Below are 10,595 nucleotides of genomic sequence, written 5' to 3'. Positions count from 1 at the left end.
GTGTTCATTAAATGGTTGTATGAATAGTACTTCGTTGTTTAACTTAATCAAAAGATTACATTTATTTCAGCCAAGCCGATTGAGACTTCTTGGGACCAGAAGTGTGCGTTTGTCATATTTTATTTTTTCTTCTCATAGTTTTTGATATAGATAGTATCTATTAGATACCCGACATAAAACAACGGCCATGGCAAACCAGGCATAATTTTTGGAGAGATCCTTTAATTTTGTGCGGAGACCCAATAATGGTAATTACTCTTATTATTATTCCTGGTCTTACATTCATATCTAAATTATTTTTGATGAGAAGACAGACAAGAAATGGATATCTAAGAACTGCATTCGGCCAAGCAAAACCCGGGAATTACAAATTTTTAGTTCCAATGCTTCGATTGTAAATATTATTAATAAATACACAAACAAATATTACAAAAAACATAATTTTTATTGTGGAAAATCAGATACTGCAAAGCAGTGCAAAACCAAAACTGCGAGGGTCTGGAAAAACCAAAACTGGGAGGGTGTAGAAAAGCAGATATTGCAAGTGGAGGAAAACCATAACTGGGTACGTGTGGAAAATCTATAATGCGGGATGTCGAAAAACCAAAACCAAACCCCATTTCCCCCTTACTTTTTGTGTCACCCCCGTGTATTTTGAAACCAGAGATGGAAGAAATGTAAGGGGTGAATAAGGTTTTGTCCCTTCCGCTTGTATGGAGAAACCTCTTGAAAATATGTCATTTTCCAGAGGAATTTTTCCGGTGGGGAACTGCACGTGTGCGCTTCCCACCGGGAAAATTCCTCTGGAAAATAACATATTTTTAAGAGGTTTCTCCATAGAAGCGGAAGGGACTAAACCTCATTCACCCCTTACATTTCTTCCATCTCTGGTTTCAAAATACACGGGGGTGACACAAAAAGTAAGGGGGAAATGAGGTTTCTATCTGGATCTCTGGCAGAAGAATGCAGGACAAAATCCACTGGTTTTTCGACTTCCCGCATTATAGATTTTCCACACGTACCCAGTTATGGTTTTCCTCCACTTGCAATATCTGTTTTTCTACACCCTCCCAGTTTTGGTTTTTCCAGACCCTCGCAGTTTTGGTTTTGCACTGCTTTGCAGTATCTGATTTTCCACAATAAAAATCATTTTTTTTGTAATATTTGTTTGTGTATTTATTAATAATATTTACAATCGAAGCATTGGAACTAAAAATTGTTAATGCCTGAAGCATTCCCGGGTTTTGCTTGGCCGAATGCAGTACTTAGATATCCATTTCTTGTCTGTCTTCTGAAAATATCAAACATAATTTAGATATGAATGTAAGACCAGGAATAATAATAAGAGTAATTACCATTATTAGGTCTCCGCACAAAATTAAAGGATCTCTCCAGAAATTATGCCTGGTTTGCCATGGCCGATCATTTACCCTCTGTTCAGTTGTTTTATGTCGGGTATCTATACCAAAAACTATGAGAAGAAAAAATAAAATATGACAAACGCAGGCGCAACACTTCTGGTCCCAAGAAGTCTCAGTCGGCCTGGCTGAAATAAATGTAATATTTTGATTAAGTTAAACAACTAAGTTAGTACTGAAGTACTATTTATACAACCATTTAATGAACACCTCACACCATTTACCACTGGTAAAGATTAAAAACATTTCAAGTGTCACTGAAATGCAGAATTTGTGTTGAAGATAGCATCCGGAGGCGTATATTTATTAATGGCGAAAATATCTGTGATACTAACCTTTGTAACGCTGAAATAAAGGTTATAAAAAGGCAAAATTCATTTTATCACGCACCTTTTTATTGTTTTTTAGATTAAAATTAACTATTTTCACTTTTTTTTCACTTTTTCCAACAAATTTAAAAATGATGTGACCCTGCATTATATTCTTGATAATACCATACAAAATGCAGATAAATTTGGGGTAAATTTCGTTGTAAAGTTGGGTCACACTTTGGCGCCGAATAAATATTTAAACAATACTTTTCAGGGCCCGTAATCATTAAAGGTTACGTATATTATAGGTATATTAGGCATTTTTCGTGTTATCAATACCACCAAAACGAATTTTTATATTTTAACAACACTTAAAAATGGCTTAGGCCACGATCTGACGAACAAATTATTTTATTTCACAGAAAATGTTTAAAAATGTAAAAAACAACAATAGTTTTCTTTGTAATTTAATGTAATTCCTTGATAAATGTGATCAAATATTTTAATCGTCTTACCGTGGCTTTTCTCTATAATTTGGTTGAATCCCACATTCATCCTTATTATTATTTGAAAAATGTTGAGTAAAATAAATTAATATTATCATTATAGACATTATGATAATAATGTTATATAGTTTAATTTTTTTGATTAACAATTATTAATATTTTTTCTACGACTTTTAAAATTACTAAAAATTAAAACTAAATGTGAGAACACGTCTTTTGGTTTTGGTGTAAATCATAGGATTTTTTAATATTATAAGTTGGTGATTTTTTTTGTTAAAATATATGTAAATCATAGGATTTTTTAATATTATAAGTTGGTGATTTTTTTTGTTAAAAAATATTATAATCGTAGTGCCACAGAAATCACACAGCGCATAAATGGCCTGATATTGATGCTACTCAGAAACCCACCCTCATTTAACGCTCAGAAATTATCTATCCCTACACCGCCGCCTGCAAAAAGGAACAGGATTTCAAGAACACAAAAACCAACTTCTCACATTCCCGCTGGGTTGATTCTGAAAACATACATACATACATATTAGAAAAAACGTGCACTTTGCTTACCTTTTAGATAAGTGTAAACTTCTTCAATTTTCAACTTTTTTAACAGTTCGTGAAGATCATCATTGCTGTCTTCTCCACTCATTTTACCGATCGCTTTATTTTTGTAATTCCACTTAAAAACTTCACTTTACGAACACGCTTGTAAAACTTGAGTGACTTAGAGTGACCGTCCGAATTATTTATAGAAAACGACAAATGAGAAATATTCCTCAGGCTACGGTCAGACGGCCACACTACGTAAACAAAAGTATCAAATGGAGCCAAGAAAATATTTATATTTCAATTTTAATAAATTGAATGGGATAATCTGGCCGTAGCAATAAATATATTATTAGAATTTCTGTATTATATTATATATTATATTATATTACATTATTCTGTACACATTTAAAGTTTTTAGTAATTTCCAACCTTGCAAATGCATAATTGGCGATATAAATAAAACGTTAATTATAATTAATTATTAATTATAATAATTATTATAAATAATAATGTTATTAAGTAGTATTTTCCATTATTACCTTTACACCATTTAATAAACAAGAACTTGTTACATAACACACATATATGGCAAACACTTTCTGAACTGGAATTAAGTTTGATTGTCTCAAAGTAAATACTTTTAAACTCAATTTAAGTATTTTTGTATTGAGTTTGAGAATATTTGTGCTTGATTGGCATTTAAGTTTAAATCGTGCTCAATTCAAGAACTTTCAGTACGAAACGTTCTTGAAATTTTAAGTATGAAATCGTTCTTAAATTAAGACTGATTTTGCTTGTTTCTAGCACGGTGTTTTTTTCTGAGTGTAGTTTGCGTAGAAACAGACAGACGGATGGACAGACGGACATGGCTAGATCGACTAGTCTAGTGATGCTGATCAGGAATATATATACTTTATGGGGTCGGAAACGTGTCCTTCAATGCACTGCAAAGTTCTGACTGAAATCATAATACCCTCTGCAAGGGTACAAAAATTGAAAATAAAGATTGAATTAAAATTTATTTATATATAATCTACGCTTTAAAACCTTTCTGTTAATATGCCATATGTCCCCAAAATATTTTGTATAATAATAATATTTGTTACATCATAATAAACATATGGCATATCAACAGAAAGGTATTAAAGCGTAGATTATATATACAACCCTATTCAAAAGTATTTTTACAAATTTGAATGTTAACTGTACTCATATTTTGAACTTATAATATTAACTTTTGGCACCTATAGAAAGAGCACTTCAATTCCGTTTAAGTGACACAAAATATTTCAAAGTTCAAAATATGAGTACAGTTAACATTAAAATTTATGAAAATACTTTTGACCACCCCTGTAAATAAATTTTAAACCAATTTACCCCACAGTTCAAGAGTTATTTCAATTCAATCTTTATTTTCAATTTTTGTTATAAAAGTTGACAATTAACTCTTATTTGTTGATTTTTATAATAAAAATTAATACAAACTAGCTATACCCGGAACGACTTTATTCGCTTAAAATTATTTTTTATTTGCGCGTTTTTTGAAAACTTTTGTCTAAACAATTTTTGTGAAAGATTGTGTGTATGCTCGAATCTTAAGATTAATAATTAATTTGGAAACATTTTGGCTTTGCTTACAGAATATCTAGTAATTCTCTATTTTCTTCCATGGCGGAAATTAATTAGGGCTCTTACTTCTGCTACAAAATGAAAAATACCTTTTGAAAAATAAAACCTAAGCATTTGATCCACAGAACTGACTATTGATCGAAAATCATATTGATCAGATCAGCAGTTTAAGTTGTTAAAATTCAAAACAAATTTAACTTAAATTGCCCCTTTCCTCTCCCCCTTCCACACAGCACTACCCCTCCCCCTCGTCAGTTTTCTTGACTGTTGCTCTCTCGGCCGTCGCTTTCTTGGCATCCGCTCTCTGGGTTTCGCTCTCTCGGCAGGCCCCCACAAAAATCCTTTAAAAAATGTTAAAAACTGGAAAAATAAAACTTAAGCATTTGGGCCACAGAATAACCATTGAGCCAAAAATCATCTTGATCGGAGCAGCGGTTTAGATTTTTAAAATCGAAAAGTTTATTTTAAATGTAGCCCCCAAATTATGGGGGATATCAAAATTTCTTTTAGATTTCTAATTAGGCCTGTTCAAGACCTAAAATTCTGCAAAATCCAAATTTCAAAATTCCAACCACTTTAGACGTTAAGCTTTAGAACATCTAATGTTTTTTTGCTCAAAATATGGATGTTGGAGCTGTTTGGGGCCACTGGGGTGACATGTCGGACCTTAGTGGGCGCCTACGCCCCAATGGAATGCTGTGCAAAAATTTGGCTACTCTTACGGTTTGGGCTGTGGTCGTATGCATTTAAAAAGCGGTCTTTCATTTTATAATCTTTAAAGATTGAAAAATAAGACTTATTTTGTTAATTTTTTGAATAAGTTAACTCTTATTTGCGATCCCTGCTTTAAACGGAGAATAAAAGAATTAGTTGAAAGGTCAGATACTAATTCTACATATACTGCTTTGGTGGCAAAGCAAACAAAGACCGCCATGTATGTTTTGTATGGAGCCTTTCCGCGAATACGATAAGACGTCAGAAATGGAGCACACAGGTCGACTCCAGCGACAGCAAAGGGTTTTGTGGGTGCCAAATGGGCAGCAGGAAGTGTCCCCATGATCTGGTCCATCACTTCGGTAACCCGTCGACAAGAATTAACGATCCATACTTAGAGACGTAGGATTCCGATTAAAGCTTTTGGTGATTCGACGAGTTTATATGTGAATGTGTTATCTTTTGGCAGTAAATGTGGGTATTTGTCTTCTATTGGTATTTTCGCATTTTCTAGACGCCCGCGAGTTCCGATAGCTGATTCCGACAGAAAGGGTGTCAGCTGCGCTGAGGACTTTGCCATTCCTTAAACAATATATTTCCTTCCAATACGTTTGATGTTGAATAAGTCCTACAATAAACAGGAAAGAGTTCTGCGATTCAGTTGCGGGCACTTCAACTGCTTGCGAAGTGCTGAGGTTTTGGCTTGCAGGAATCTTGTTAAACGCCCGCAAAATGTAGGCTGTGACTCGAAGAACACGATAATACGAAGAGATTCGATTCAGAATTTGATCAAGGATGTTTTCTTTAGGTCCGGTGCATTGGAATGATGAAATTTTCCGTTTTTCCAGATCCGCATATATGGTTTCGATGTTGTCCAACGACTGCGGCCAAAGATAGAACATCCAACTTAAAAATGGTTGGTCCTGTAAACCAAATTATATTTTGAAGTTCGCTGGCCTTGCATCCATGAGATATGATATCAGCCGGGTTTTCTTTTCCTGGCACATGACTAAATTTCCTAATTGTTGGGTAGATTTTGAGAAAGGAAGCCGAACTTGAACTCACCCTTCTCGAGAAAAACAGAGTTTTCACAGAAGTGACGATCATATTCTTCCTCTTCAGTTGCATACTGGTTTGCAGACGGTTCTGGAAACGATTCGATTTCCCAAAACCTTTTTAGACTTTCATTCAGGTTTTGGGACTGGGAGATGTTGTACATAAGAACATAGCATTCGACCTAGATTGCGGATTGTCAAGAGCTTGTCCACCTATAATCCACCCATGTGTAGTGTTGAGTAGGCATGGCAGCCCAGGTCCCAATGATGATTTTCCGGCAGTGAGCAATTCAATGAATTCCTGGGTTCTTAGTAAAATGTCAACTTTTTTGTGATTTAAAAAACATTGGGTCAGCCAAATCTATTCCGTCAGAAATTGACCATGTCGATGATTCTATACGAGTAGCGGGTTGAGTCAATGCTACTGTCTTAGTAACAGCGAATTGAAATGACCAATCGTCCGCAGACAAATGTGAGCGTATGGTCGTCGAGACTGAGAACTGAAGTTTTGCTCTAACATCTCCTATACCAGAAACTTCAAATTGTTGACTTTTCGCCGAAGCTGTAATTTGTTGGCTAAAGTATCTGTGATAAAATTAATTTCCGAGACAGAATCAAGCAAGGCCCTTGCCGGGTGGAACATTCCGTATTTATCCTGGATAACAACTAGAGCGGTCGGGATAAGCGCTCGATTTGATTTACAAGGAAGACATACAACTACTTGTTAGAGCAACGAGGTTGCTCGTTTGTTTGTTCTACATTTGGTTGAGAACTTTCCTGTGTTTGACTCCTGCGATGTAACGAAGAATGGTGTAGCCCGCGACAAGTCCTACAGCGAAATTTCGAAGGACAGTCAGCTGCGATGTGGCCTTTATTTGAAGACAGTTCAAACATAGCGCTGCCTGTTTGACCCAAGCATGTCGCTTCTCATGTGGGAGTGCAATAAAAGAAGGGCACGATCCTAGATTGTGTTCTGCAGAATCGCGTTTTACACAACTGCTTCTAGCCGCTAGGAAAGCTTTTTTGTGGGGGTGACTTACTTTTCCCAGACGCTTTTCAAACTACTTGAACTCCTGGCTAGGCTTGCGCTGCATTTTAGGAACTGACAATGCCTGCCTAATATGTTGTAGAAATTAATAGTTCTGACCTCGATCATAAGCATGTTTTGAGATGAATTAAAACGAGCTGAATTAAAATGGCTTCAAAGGCATTTTGTTCGGTGACAAGTAAGAGAAGCGAACCACGCAACGCTGCAACTGTATCTTAAATTTTCTCGAAGGGAAGAAGAATCAGATTTTCTCATTTGAGAAATGGCGAAAAGGCTAGATACATGTTCGAGTAACATCAACATCTTTTTATCGTATCGTTCCTTAAGGCGCTCCAATGCCCTTTTGTACTTTTCTTCAGATACACTCAATGGGGGACGACATAATCTCGCCAACTTAAACTCTTCAAAATTTAAGCGACATAAGATCGCGCGAGTTTATTTCGTTTGCAGGCGTCATAAGCTCGCCACAAAATATACGACATAAACTCGCTTGCGATGTTATTTCGTGCTGAAGAGAAATAAACACGCTTGCGGCAAATGACACAAGCTAACTACACTAAGGGTTGGTATCCAATCCTACAAAAAGTCGTTTAAAATCAAAAAACGTCACAAAATTTTTCTGTCAAAATTTTGGTTGAAGTTTTTAGGCAGCATTACTCATGCCTCACAAAAAAAAAAAAAAACTAAAATACCGCTCAAGAAATAATTCATTTTACATATATATTTATTGAGCTATCAAGCAATTCCGATAACAACCTAATGAAATTCTTAACGAAAATCGCTCTCAACAAGAAAGTGTATTAATGAAATACCACACAGTAAAATATATGTTTACACAAAATAGTTTACACGTTTATTATAGTTTTATTTCACAAACTTTATCTGGTCAGGATCACTGCTGGCATTCAACTGAACTCGCTCTCAGCTCACGACTCGCACCAACCCCCGGCTCTCTGAGACAGTGAGCGTGATGAGATCGCAAGAGAGAGAGCAAGCTCTACAACAACAACAACGTACTCTAAGAATATTCAGGAATGTTCTAGAAGGAATACAATTACTTATACATACATAGCCATCCTGCTACAAAAGGAAGCTAGCTTAGGCCAGCCGAAGCTTATATGGGCACTTCCAAAATGTCGCTCGGGACATTTGCACACCTTTAAAGTTAAAAAAAAATTGTAAAACAATATATTTTAATTTTAATTATAGGCTTTTCTTTTCACTCTTCCCAAGCTCTATTTTTGATAAAAATCTTGATTTTGTACCACTTTTAGTTTTTAAGATATCGTTAAAAAACTGTCGTATTCGCTCGGAACAAAAATAGAAGTGGATTTCGGGGAAGTTCATACAACACCAGAAATTAGCAAATTCTGATGGAATATTTTAATGCGATTTTTTCAGAATGTTGTTCAAACATGTCGCTGTGAAATGCTTTTGGTTTTACTCAAAAATTCTTTGCCGTGTTTTTTTAATGCAGTTTTAACCACATTCGCTCGGGACATGTCGCTCGGGACATTTTTTCCGACTGTTTTGTAAAGCGTATTTCTTTACCTCTATCTCTCAATTGCTGGATGTTTTGCTTTTAACTTAATAGTTTAGCATGTGAATGAAGCATTCAGTACAGAAAAATGTCACATATTAGCATTCCTATAGGATAAATTAACAACAGAAGACAAGTCCAAAAAATAACAAAAAAATAGCCAAAAACTGATTTTTGCGTATATTGGTCAGGTGTGTCATAAAAATAATCAAACTATACTCCAAATTTGTAGTTAAGCTCAGTATCCAACTAATTAGAAACTAATATCGGGGCAAAATCATGTGGAAATATGTTTTATTCAAGTTTCAAGGTTTTTGGCATGGTGGACTTTATTTTGGAAGTGCCCATATACTCTTGCAGAAATCAAAATTTTAGCTGCTTTCGTATTATTTGGGCATTATTGATCCTTCCCATGGCATCTGCATAATATATCCGTCCGAATTTGGTTAAATTTAATTCGAAATTTTGAAAAGTTAAAGCAAAGCTATATTCCAGAGAAGAAGATAATGTGATAAAAATCAACATAGATATGCTTTTTTCCAGATTAATTTCCATTTATTTTTCCGACCGTTCCTATGGCAGCTATCTGATATAAAGATCCGATTTTTTAAAAATTTAATTCGAATATTAAAAATCTTTAAAATGTAATATTCCCGAGAGTAGAAGGTAATATTTCAAAAACACCGACAATTTTTTTTTTAGAAGATATAAGACTTTCGGGAAAGTTTCATCGCGATAGCTTTAAAACTGAGAGACTAGTTCGCATAGAAACGGACAGACGCACATGGCTAGATCGACTCGTATAGTGACGCTGATCAAGAATATATGTACTTCATGGGGTCGGAAACATCTCCTTCACTGCGTTACAAACGTCTGACTTAAATCATAATACCCTCTGCAAGGGTATAAAAACATAATTTTTGCCAGAGTGCTTAAAGTATTCTATACAAAATAAGAGAGAGCGCTATAGTTGGGTTGTTGTCCCGACTATCTAATACCCGTCACACGGCTAAAGGGAGTGCGAGGGAGATGGATATATAATATTTTTTTGATTGCAACACAACAAAATTGCATTTATACTTCTCGGAAATCTTTAAAGATGTGGGCGCAGGACCCATTTTAAAATCGTTAGTGGGCGATTGTGGGCGTAAGAGGGGGCGCGGCGATCGGCTGAAATAAACTTGCGCTGCGTAGGAAGCCCAAGAATATGTGTGGAAAATCTCAACCTTCTAGCTTTTGTAGTTTCCGAGATCTCAGCGTTCATACGGACGGACAGACGGACGGACAGACGGACAGAAGGACAGGCGGACATGGCTATATCGACTCGGCTAGTGACCCTGATCAGGAATATATATACTTTATAGGGTCGGAAACGCTTCCTTCTCCCTGTTACATACCTTTGCACGAATACAATATACCCTTCGTATCGTAGAGTAACGAGGTTTTGTTTTACAACTTGTATGCCGCCTTGGAATTCATTTTGGGAAATTCTGGGAGCATGCGCAGACTATGCTATTGAGTCAAAATCTCCCAAGTGGGCCACCCCTGTTCCGAAGGTCCGATGTTCATCGAACTTTTTTACTTTTCCGGTTCACAACGACAAAATAAGAACTTCATTTGAACGGTTTTGCGAAATTTTGAGTTTTACCTTAGCTATTGTAATGTCCTACCTAGCGGCCCTAGATGTTTTTTAAAATTTACTAGGATCCGCTAGTGGTCTCGCCAAATCCTTCCCGGGCACTCTTGTCTCGTAACTTTACTCTCAGATGAAATTGACGCACATATCTTTCCAAAGACAGGATTTTTAGGACTGGACTTGGCAAGC

General features: G+C 35.8%; 1 protein-coding gene and 1 long non-coding RNA gene across 4 annotated transcripts in view; one reads left to right on the top strand and one right to left on the bottom strand.

Annotated features, from left to right (window-relative positions):
* The window catches only part of dpr21 (defective proboscis extension response 21), a 303,758-nt gene that overhangs the window by 99,667 nt on the left and 193,496 nt on the right, over window positions 1–10,595 (top strand). The window lies entirely within an intron of this gene.
* Window positions 1,091–1,882, bottom strand: LOC138911992 (uncharacterized). The gene is made up of 3 exons (XR_011417624.1): window positions 1,754–1,882; window positions 1,356–1,546; window positions 1,091–1,291 (listed from the first exon to the last, which is right to left on the bottom strand). It is a non-coding gene; the product is annotated as an uncharacterized lncRNA (long non-coding RNA).

This window comes from Drosophila takahashii, chromosome 2L (assembly GCF_030179915.1).
Source record: "Drosophila takahashii strain IR98-3 E-12201 chromosome 2L, DtakHiC1v2, whole genome shotgun sequence".
NCBI classification, from domain to species: Eukaryota; Metazoa; Arthropoda; class Insecta; order Diptera; family Drosophilidae; genus Drosophila; species Drosophila takahashii.
Note: the sequence above shows the minus strand (reverse complement) of the source record. Positions and strands in the feature narration are given on the sequence as shown.